Here is an 11,863-nt window from a genome sequence, read left to right on the forward strand (position 1 = left end):
GGCGGTCGAAGCTTGTCCACGACCCTTCGACCGAACGTGGTAAGGGGGTTGTGACCGCCACTCAGTCGACCAAGCGCCCTCGGACCACCTCTCCGGTGCCGACTGAAAAGGCGCCGAAGCAGCCCAGGGCGGCCTCGTCGAAGCCGATCAAGCTCTTGCCGAAGATGAAGGTGTCCATCCCCACCATATCAGGGTAACCGTGCTGCTCATATTTTCTTATTCTGTGTGAACTTTATCTCTGGTCGACGCTGAAGTTAGTCGACTGATCCTTTGGAGTTGCAGTGCTGCTACTTCTGAAACCTCGGCCCGGGCTGATGACCACGAGATGGAGGACGCAGCAACTTCGAACCCAGGTACTGTATTCTTAACACCGTTCTTAGTCGACTGACTCGCGATCTCTGATCCTGATTCTTCTCCGCAGCTCCACCCAATACTGTTATCAATCTCCCTGATGACGACGAGGATGAAGAACCACTGGCACGCAGGAGGAGTCGGAAAGCGTCCGCCAGTAAGGTGCCTCAGGATGTGACGGCGCCTGAGATTCTGACTGTGGAGGAAGAGAACACCACTCGACACACGGTGTCCTTCGCAAATCCACTGACGAGTGCTCAGCAGCCCTCCCTCTTCACGACGCACCACGTCCCAGAGGACCAAGCTGGCGCAGCGAAGGAGGCAATACGCCAGGCGGGACTCATGATGGAGCAGCTGAAGACCATCCGGGACGCGAGCCAGGCAGCTTATGACGCCAGCTCTGCCCTCCAAAGCAATGTCCAGGTCAGTCGACCGCTGTTTGTTCTGTTGGATATGCTACCAAAAACTTTTCTTTTCCGGAATTTATAGTAGTCACCCACTGGGTGTGTCGAATAAACTCCGTGTTAGCGGGGGCACGCTGAGTGCACCCGCTGGGTGTAGTCCCCAAGGCTAAGGTCGACTGCTGGCAGTCGGCCTTAGGCTTTATGATGTCAATCTTTCTGTCAGTCGACTGGTCGACTGGATTTCACAAACCGGTGGGGGCACGCTGAGTGCACCCACTGGGTGTAGTCCCCAAGGCTAAGGTCGACTGCTGGCAGTCGGCCTTAGGCTTTATGATGTCAATCTTTCTGTCAGTCGACTGGTCGACTGGATTTCACAAACCGGTGGGGGCACGCTGAGTGCACCCACTGGGTGTAGTCCCCGAGACTGTGGTCGACTGCTTGCAGTTGATCACAGTCTTAGAGAATGCATTTTTTTTTTGAGGTCGACTGGTCGACTTTGTCTTCAACAGGATTAGTGGGGGCACGCTGAGTGCACCCACTGGGTGTAGTCCCCGAGACTACGGTCGAATGCTTGTATTTGGCTGTAGTCTTAGAAACGTGTGTTTTTCCCTTTTTCACTCGGAAGTGAATTATATTTGACATTTAGTCGATTGGTTCTTCGCAGAACTCCTGTGATCTTGTGGCTCGCTACTCAGAGCTGGAACAAAAACATACTCAAGTCGAGCTGAGCTTGAAGCTGGTTCAGGAGAAGCTGACAAAGGCAAAGGAGGAGACCGAAGGTATGTTTGGTGAGACCCTGACGACTGCTTTTCCCCTTGCTTGTTTCAAAATCTGATCTTGCTGTAACTTGTAGGTAAGGTAAGGGAGGCCCAGCAGAAGAAAGACCTTGAGCTAGCTGAGAAGATCAAGCTTGCCGACGAGAAGTTAGCTTCAGTCACCAAGCTTGAACAAGACAATGCCAATCTGAAAGCTGCTCTTGGGATTGCCAACAAGGAGGTCAGTCGACTGAAAACTGATAAAGCTGCCCTGACCGACCAAGTCAGCAAATTGACTGGGAAGAAAACTGATCTGGAGGCCTTCCTGAGTGGACTTGCCAAGAAGCTGTTTCTTATGCTTGAAGGTAAACCTCTATGCTTGGCAGACATTTCCAATTGTGATTTTTCCATTCGACCATCCCTTGACTTAGTGATCACCCTTGCAGAATTTTGTCAAAACTTTGAAGAAGAAACTAGCCGACTGGAGCCAAACCTCGACCCCGTCAATTCTCCGGTGAACGACGAAGTTGCCATGGATGTTTTCCGACTGGAGTCTCGTGTTGCAGCTGTCGTGGACTATCTCGCAAGGCTGAAGGCCGCCACATCTCGCATCGACTCGACGCTCTGGCCTGAGGAGACACTTCAGAATGACCTTGAGTCGCTGATGGCCCGCTTGAACACGATCCCTGGTCGAGTGCAGGAGTGGAAGAAGTCCTCGGCTCGGTGTGGTGCAGATGTCGCTCTGTGTCTGGCCCGAGTCCACTGCAAAGATGCGCGAGAGGAGAAGCTGGCGGCCCTTCGGGTGGCCAATACCAAGAAGCACGACTTCAGGTCCTTTATGGAGACTTTCCTTGCAGCTGCCACTCGGATCGCCGACGGAATTGACCTTGATGAATTTGTTGCACCTTCCAGCCCTCCACAGGAGGGGTAAAAAACTTCTTCTGGCTCGACGCTTTAAATTTGCCTCGGTATGCCGAGTGGAATTGTAACCGACAAACCTTAACGGGCTTGACGCCTGAGCACTTTCGGTTCCTTTAGATATCGATTCAAACTTGAATTTGGCGCTTGAATATGATTGCCTTCGGCTCAAAATGTCTTTTGCAGGTTCAAAGCAAGGCGCCTTTACTGCAATCGACTTATTCTTTAGTCCACTTAGGCGAGCACTGGGCTGCGGCTAAGCCCCCGAGTGAGAAGTTTTACTCTTCACTCGGTAGGATTTCGATAACTTAGGCGAGTGCTTGGACTGCAGCTAAGCCCCCGAGTGAGAGGGTTGCTCTTCACTCGGTAGGATTTTTATAACTTAGGCGAGCACATGGCGGCAGCTAAGCCTCCGAGTGAGAGGGTTGCTCCACACTCGGTAGGATTTTTATAACTTAGGCGAGTGCTTGGACTGCAGCTAAGCCCCCGAGTGAGAGGGTTGCTCTTCACTCGGTAGGATTTTTATAACTTAGGCGAGTGCTTGGACTGCAGCTAAGCCCCGAGTGAGAGGGTTGCTCTTCACTCGGTAGGATTTTTATAACTTAGGCGAGTGCTTGGACTGCAGCTAAGCCCCCGAGTGAGAGGGTTGCTCTTCACTCGGTAGGGTTTTTATAACTTAGGCGAGCGCTTGGACTGCAGCTAAGCCCCCGAGTGAGAGGGTTGCTCTTCACTCGGTAGGATTTTGATAACTTAGGCGAGTGCTTGCACTGCAGCTAAGCCTCCGAGTGAGAGGGTTGCTCTTCACTCGGTAGGATTTTTATAACTTAGGCGAGCACAGGGCTGCAGCTAAGCCTCCGAGTGGAAAGCTGGCTTACCACTCGGTGGGATTTTGATAACTTAGGCGAGTGCTTGGACTGCAGCTAAGCCCCCGAGTGAGAGGGTTGCTCTTCACTCGGTAGGATTTTGATAACTTAGGCGAGTGCTTGCACTGCAGCTAAGTCCCCGAGTGAGAGGGTTGCTCTTCACTCGGTAGGATTTTGATAACTTAGGCGAGTGCTTGCACTGTAGCTAAGTCCCTGAGTGAGAGGGTTGCTCTTCACTCGGTAGGATTTTGATAACTTAGGCGAGTGCTTGCACTGCAGCTAAGTCCCCGAGTGAGAGGGTTGCTCTTCGCTCGATAGGATTTTTATAACTTAGGCGAGTGCTTGGACTGCAGCTAAGCCTCCGAGTGGAAAGCTGGCTTACCACTCGGTAGGATTTTGATAACTTAGGCGAGCACGGGGCTGCAGCTAAGCCTCTGAGTGGAAGGCTGGCTTACCACTCGGTAGGATTTTGATAACTTAGGCGAAACGGATTCGCAGCTAAGCCTCCGAGTGGGAGTCTGGCTCACCACTCGGTAGGATTTTTACAAACTTAGGCGAAACGGATTCGCAGCTAAGTCACCCACTGAGGGGAATTTCATTGGACAAAAATAAAAAGTGACAGATATTATGGAGGAACTATGACACTATTATTTTGAGGTCCATGAACTACAAAAGTACTTTATTGCAACTCATCCGAATGATAAAACTTAAGTGTAGAATGGGCGGAGTAGCTCCGCGTTCCAAGCTCGGGGCTCGTCGATATTATGCTCGACGTTGTAAAGACGGTACGCCCCATTGTGGAGGACCTTGGTGACGATGAAGGGGCCTTCCCAAGAAGGAGCAAGCTTGTGTGGTTTGTGCTGATCCACTCGGAGAACCAAATCTCCTTCCTGGAAGGCTCGACCTCTCACATTTCTGGCGTGGAAACGGCGCAGATCTTGTTGGTAGATGGTCGACCGGATCAGAGCCATCTCCCTTTCTTCCTCTAAAAGGTCGACTGCGTCCTGCCGCGCTTGTTCAGCTTCTGCTTCGTTGTAGATTTCAACTCGGGGAGCATTATGAAGAAGATCACTCGGCAAGACCGCTTCAGCTCCGTAGACCAAGAAGAATGGAGTTCTTCCGGTCGACCGATTAGGTGTGGTCCGCAGTCCCCAGAGTACAGAGGGAAGTTCGTCGACCCAAGCTCCAGCCGCGTGTTTGAGATCACGCATCAGTCGAGGCTTCAATCCCTTAAGAATCAGTCCATTAGCTCGCTCTGCTTGTCCATTCGACTGCGGATGGGCGACTGAAGCGTAGTCGACCCGTGTGCCCTGGGAGTCGCAGAAAGCTCTGAATTCCTCTGAGTCAAAGTTCGACCCATTATCCGTAATGATGCTGTGCGGGACTCCATATCTGAATATTAGTTCCCTGATGAAGCTAACAGCAGTACCGGTGTCAAGGCTCTTGATTGGTTTAGCCTCGATCCACTTGGTGAACTTGTCGACTGCCACCAGTACATGCGTGAAGCCGCTTCGTCCTGTTCTCAAAGGACCGACCATGTCCAGCCCCCAAACTGCAAAAGGCCAGACGAGTGGGATGGTCTTCAAAGCTGACGCAGGCTTGTGCGACATATTCGAGTAGAACTGACATCCCTCGCACTTATCCACTATCTCTTTTGCCATCTCATTCGCCTTGGGCCAGTAAAATCCGGCTCGGTATGCTTTGGCCACGATGGTCCGAGAGGACGCATGATGACCACAGGTCCCCGAGTGAATATCATTGAGGATGAGTCGACCTTCTTCTGGTGTTATGCACTTCTGACCGACTCCAGTCGCGCTTTCTCTGTATAATTGTCCTTTGATTACGGTAAAGGCCTTAGATCGACGGACGATCTGTCGAGCCTCTTCCTCATCCTCCGGAAGCTCTTTCCTCAAGATATATGCGACATACGGAATCGTCCAGTCGGGAATGACCACCAAAACCTCCATGATCAAGTCGACCACCGCTGGGACTTCAACTTCAGTCGGATCTGTGGCACTCTTGGGCTGCGGAGTTTCTTCGGTGAAAGGATCTTCTTTGACTGACGGAGTGTGTATATGCTCCAAGAACACACCACTCGGAATGGCTTCTCTCTTGGAACCTATCTTTGCTAGATCATCAGCTGCTTGATTTTTCAGTCGGGGTATATGATGGAGCTCCAACCCCTCGAACTTCTTTTCCAGCTTCCTCACTGCACTGCAGTATCCAGTCATGGCTGGGCTTCTCACGTCCCACTCTTTCATCACCTGATTGACCACTAAATCCGAGTCGCCATAGACCATTAGGCGACGGACGCCGAGTGAAATGGCCATGCGCAACCCATATAGGAGGGCCTCATATTCTGCCTCATTGTTGGAGGAATCAAAGTGAATCTGGAGCACATATCTGAGCTTATCTCCTCTGGGGGAAACCAGGACAACCCCAGCACCGGAACCATTCAACATCTTAGAGCCATCAAAAAACATGGTCCAATGCTCCGAGTGAACTTCAGTCGGCTGCTGCTGTTCAATCCACTCGGCGAGGAAATCTGCTATTGCCTGGGACTTAATGGCTTTCTTTGCCTCAAACTTGATATCAAGGGGAAGAAGTTCAATCGCCCATTTGGCCACTCGACCAGTTGCATCTCTGTTGTGCAAAATCTCTGATAGTGGAGCGTCGCTGACGACTGTGATGGAATGGTCAGAGAAATAATGAGCAACCTTCTTTGTGGTCATGTATATTCCATACACAAGCTTCTGATAATGAGGATATCTCTGCTTGGATGGAGTCAAGACTTCAGACAAATAATACACTGGGCGCTGAACTTTGAGAGCTTTTCCTTCTTCTTCCCGCTCGACCGTTAGCACAGTACTGACGACTTGTCCTGTGGCTGCGATGTAGAGCAACAGAGGCTCTTTGCTGATTGGAGCAGCAAGCACCGGCTGGGTGGAGAGCAGAGCTTTTAGCTCGGCAAACGCTGCATCAGCTTCTGGAGTCCACTCGAACTTGTCAGCCTTCTTCATCAGTCGGTAAAGAGGCAGTGCCTTTTCACCGAGTCGTGAGATGAATCGACTTAATGCGGCCAAGCATCCAGTAAGCTTCTGGACATCGTGCACTCGCACAGGGCGTTTCATTCGGAGAATAGTGCCAATCTTCTCTGGGTTAGCGTCGATTCCCCGTTCGGAAACGAGAAAACCGAGTAACTTGCCACCAGGAACTCCAAATGTGCACTTTGATGGATTGAGCTTGATATCATACCTTCTGAGGTTGGCAAATGTTTCGGCGAGGTCAGCGAGCAGGTCGGAACCTTTTCGTGACTTGACAACAATATCATCCATATAAGCTTCCACATTCCGACTGATTTGAGTGAGTAGACACTTCTGAATCATTCGCATAAATGTGGCTCCGGCATTCTTGAGGCCGAATGGCATGGTGATATAGCAGAAGCACCCGAATGGAGTGATGAAAGCTGTTTTTACCTCATCGGGCCCGTACAGACGGATCTGGTGGTACCCGGAGTAAGCATCTAAAAAAGACAACCTCTCGCATCCCGCGGTCGAGTCAACAATTTGATCTATGCGAGGGAGAGGAAAGTGATCTTTCGGGCAGGCCCGGTTGATGTGCTTGAAATCAATGCACATTCGGAGCGACTTGTCCTTCTTAGGAACCATGACGACATTAGCGAGCCACTCGGAGTGGTATATCTCTCGGATAAATCCTGCCGCCAACAGTCGAGCCACTTCTTCACCAATGGCCTTTCTCTTCTGGACGGCGGACCGCCGAAGATGCTCTTTGACTGGTTTTGCAGACGAGTCGACTCTTAGGCGATGCTCAGCCAGTCCCCTGGGAACACCTGGCATGTCAGCGGGCTTCCATGCAAAAATGTCCCAGTTCTCACGGAGGAACTGGATGAGCGCTTCTTCCTATTTTGGGTCGAGTGTTGTGGAGATGCGGGTCGGAGCTGCATCGGGGTCGGTCGGGTGAATATGAACAGGCTTCGTCTCCCCAGACGACTGGAATGCAGACTCTGTAGCGGGTTTCTTCGATCGCAGCAAATCACTCGGATCTGCGTTTTGCTTGTACTCCTCGAACTCGACCGCTGTCACTTGGGAATCGGCAATCTTGGAGCCCTTCTGAAAGCACTCCTCTGCCTTTTTCCTATCACCGGTGACAGTGATCACTCCTTTGGGGCCGGGCATCTTCAATTTGAGGTACACGTAACATGGTCGAGCCATGAACCGTGCATAGGCTGGTCTCCCCAAAATGGCATGATATGCACTTTGAAAATCCACGACCTCAAACGTCAACTTTTCTTTGCGAAAATGCTTCGAATCACCAAACACCACGTCCAAAGCTATCTGGCCGAGTGACTCGGCCTTCTTCCCTGGTATAACTCCATGAAAGCTCATGTTACTAGTGCTCAGTCGGGACATCGGAATGCCCATACCTTTCAATGTGTCTGCATATAACAGATTCAGCCCACTTCCACCATCCATCAGCACTTTTGTCAGTCGAGTGCCTTCGACAACTGGATCGACCACCAAAGCTTGCCTCCCAGGGGTGGCAATATGAGTCGGGTGATCAGATTGGTCGAATGTGATGGGTGTTTGAGACCACTTCAGATAATTTGCCTTTGCTGGGGCAACCATGTTCACCTCTCGGTTAATCACTTTCAGTCGACTTCTGCTTTCTACATCTGCAAAGATCATCAGAGTGGAGTTGATATGCGGATATCCTCCCTCACTGTCCTCCTTGTCTTCGGCCTTGTCCGACTCCTTCTCCTTGTCTTTAGACTGTTTTCCCTGAAACTGCTGGATCAGGAGTCGACATTGGCGAGTGGTGTGCTTTGGGTAAATGATATTCCCCTCTTCGTCTTTCTTCGTGTGAATGTGACATGGCATATCCAACACGTCGTTCCCTTCTTTATCCTTTACCTTCTTGGGGTTCCAGGATCCTTTTGGTTTCCCCTTAAACTTTCCTTGAGTCACGGCCAGAGCCTCTCCAGGAGCTGCCGGTTCAGCCTTCCGCTTCTGTTTCCGACTGGTGTTTCCCTTTTCCGACTGACTCGGCTTGTGCTTGCCGCTTCGGAGTCGGTCTTCTTCTTCGCCGTTGGCGTACTTGGTAGCAATCTCCATCATCCGACTCAAGGTCATGTCACCGGTTCGACCAAATTTCAAACTCAGTTCTCTGTTCTTGACGCCGTCTTTGAAGGCGCAGACTGCCTGATGATCAGAGACATTTTCCACAGTGTGGTGCAAAGTGATCCACCTCTGAATATACTCTCTGAGAGTCTCATTAGCTTTCTGCACGCAGACTTGCAACTCTGTCAATCCAGCTGGTCGCTTGCAAGTCCCTTCAAACGTTCTGACGAACACTCGGGACAGATCTTCCCAAGTGTAAATGCTGCTAGGAGGTAATTGAGTCAACCATGCCCTGGCAGAACCTTCCAACATGAGGGGTAAATGCTTCATGGCCACCTCGTCGTTCCCACCACCAATCTGAACTGCCACTCGGTAGTCTTCAAGCCAAGTTTCAGGCTTAGACTCACCAGTGAACTTGCTGACTCCTGTTGCCAACCTGAAATTGGGGGGGATAACTGCGGCTCTGATAGCTCTGCTGAAACATTCAGGACCAGAAACATGCACTCGACTGCTTGTGGGTACATCTCTGTCGAGTGCACCTCGATGGGCTCTGTTCCGGTCGACCAACCCTTGCACGATAATGGATCGCGCGTCGAAGCCTGGTTCTCTGGGGTCAACTGGAACCCTACGCCCTGTACTGTACTGACGCCTATCATCTGGCTGCCGAGGAGCGTAAGACCCACCCCTCGGAGGGGAATAGGGCACTCGACGCCTATCATCTCGGTCGAGTCTGTCGCCATATTGATCTCGCCGATTCTCGCGCCCTTCGCGCCGCGGAGGCGATCTGGGGCTGTGAGCCGACTGAACCGTATTCACAGTGACGGATCGACTGTGAATTCTGTTGCGCGACTGAGACACGGCTGAATTCTGATCTCCTGCTGCCCGGAGCAGATCCCTGATCTGCAGCAAACCTCTGCCAGCTTCCGACTGCGAAGGCTGGATGGACTCTGCTATACGGGTCGCAGCTGCTAAATTCTGAATTGGGGTTCGATATACCTGAGTCGGCGGGAAGAGTTGACGTCGACTGGTGTCGGGAACTCGTTGCCGCGCGCGCTCGTCGAGTGCTCGCTGAAGGTTCTCTAGTCGAGTGCGCTCGGCCAAATTGGCCAGGCGTGCCTCCTCCAAGGCACGAGCCTCGGGGGTTTCCCCTGCGATGGGAATATGCAGGGGATCCTCGTTCCTGCGGCGAAGTTCCTCTCTTTGCAGAGAGTCGAGTGGCTCGGGTTGGTACTCTTCGTAGCCTCGCGTAGGGTCGCCGCCGTCACCTGCTCCACCACCACGGGCGAAGCCAGGGGGACTGTGGGGCCCATCGACCATCAAGATTTCCGCCGCCGGATCACTGCTACCGCACTCGGATGCAGTCTCTACGGAGCCAGTCGACAGGTCGAACAAGCCGTAGAGAGGTTCGTCGGGCTCGATTGCCGCAACTTGGGTGGAGGCCGATTGGCGAGCCACCGCGTGCCTCACCCATCGCTGAAGCCTCGACCGGCCCGAGCGCTTGCGCTGGCGGGAGACCGGGAGGGTGGACGATGGAGGAGCCGACCGATACTGGGTCGACGGTTGCCGCAGCAGAACGCCGCGGACACATGCGCGAAAATGCGTCGCACCGCGGACGGGGAGCGCATCTACGTCGAGTGGAGCCTCCTGGAGCCATGCGGAGTCGTCGGCGATGAAGGTGAGAGTGCCGAGACGGATCTCTTGACCCTCGACCAAAACTCCAGCAGACACCATGATGAAAGTACTCGGAAGAATCGCAACTTCTCCACAAAATCGCTAAAACACCGGCCCCACGGTGGGCGCCAACTGTCGTGGTTCTAAGCCTGACTGTAGAGTGGGGGGTAGGTATGGAGAGGCAAGGTCCTAGCTATGGAGAGGTTGTAAGCACAAAGGATGTACGAGTTCAGGCCCTTCTCGGAAGAAGTAACAGCCCTACGTCTCGGAGCCCGGAGGCGGTCGAGTGGATTATGAGTATATGAGCTACAAGGTGCCGAACCCTTCTGCCTGTGGAGGGGGGTGGCTTATATAGAGTGCGCCAGGACCCCAGCCAGCCCACGTAGGAGAGGGTTTAAGGTGAGTTAAGTCTGGGGCGTTACTGGTAACGCCCCACATAAAGTGCCTTTACTATCATAAAGTCTACTTGATTACAGGCCGTTGCAGTGCAGAGTGCCTCTTGACCTCCTAGTGGTCGAGTGAGTCTTCGTGGTCGAGTCCTTCAGGCCAGTCCAGTGAATCCTAGTTGGTCGACTGGAAGGCGACCTCCTCTAAGGATGTCCTGGGGTAAGTTACTTGGATCAGGTCCATGACCCTACCCTAGGTACATAACCCCATCAGCGGCCGGCCAGGAGAGGGCGCGCCAGGAGGAGTCCTACTCCCACCGGGAGTAGGACTCCCTCCCTTCCTTGTTGGATTAGGAGAAGGGGGGAGGAGGAGGAGAAGAAAAGGGGGCGCCCCCCCTCTTGTCCAATTCGAACTAGAAGGGGAGGGGGCGTGCGGCCTGCCCTGGTCGCCCCTCCTCTTCTCCACTAAGGCCCATCTAGGCCCATTAAACCCCCGGGGGGTCCGGTAACCCCCGGTACTTCGGTATATATCCGATAACTCCCGGAACCATTCCGGTGTCCGAATATAGTCATCCAATATACAATCCTCATGTCTCGACGATTTCGAGACTCCTCGTCATGTCCGTGATCATATCCGGGACTTCGAACTACCTTAGGTACATCAATACATATAAACTCATAATATAATTGTCATCGAAACTTTAAGCGTGCGGACCCTACGGGTTCGAGAACTATGTAGACATGACCGAGACATGTCTCCAGTCAATAACCAATAGCGGAACCTGGATGATCATATTGGCTCTCACATATTCTACGAAAATCTTTATCGGTCAAACCGCATAACAACATACGTTGTTCTCTTTGTCATCGGTATGTTACTTGCCCGAGATTCGATTGTTGGTATCTCAATACCTAGTTCAATCTCATTACCGGCAAGTCTCTTTACTCGTTCCGTAATACATCACCCCGCAGCTAACTCATTAATTGCAATGCTTGCAAGGCTTAAGTGATGTGCATTACCGAGTGGGCCCAGAGATGCCTCTTCGACAATCGGAGTGACAAATCCTAATCTCGAAATACGCCAACCCAACAAGTACCTTTGGAGACACCTCTAGAGCACCTTTATAATCACCCAGTTACGTTGTGACGTTTGGTAGCACACAAAGTGTTCCTCCGGTAAATGGGAGTTGCATAATCTCAGTCATAGGAACATGTATAAGTCATGAAGAAAGCAATAGCAACAAACTAAACGATCAAGTGCTAAGCTAACGGAATGTGTCAAGTCAATCACATCATTCTCCTAATGATGTGATCCCGTTAATCAAATGACAACTCTTTGTCTATGGTTAGGAAACATAACCATCTTTGATTCAACGA

The sequence above is a fragment of the Triticum aestivum genome, chromosome 1A (genome assembly GCF_018294505.1).
Source record: "Triticum aestivum cultivar Chinese Spring chromosome 1A, IWGSC CS RefSeq v2.1, whole genome shotgun sequence".
Taxonomy (NCBI): domain Eukaryota; kingdom Viridiplantae; phylum Streptophyta; class Magnoliopsida; order Poales; family Poaceae; genus Triticum; species Triticum aestivum.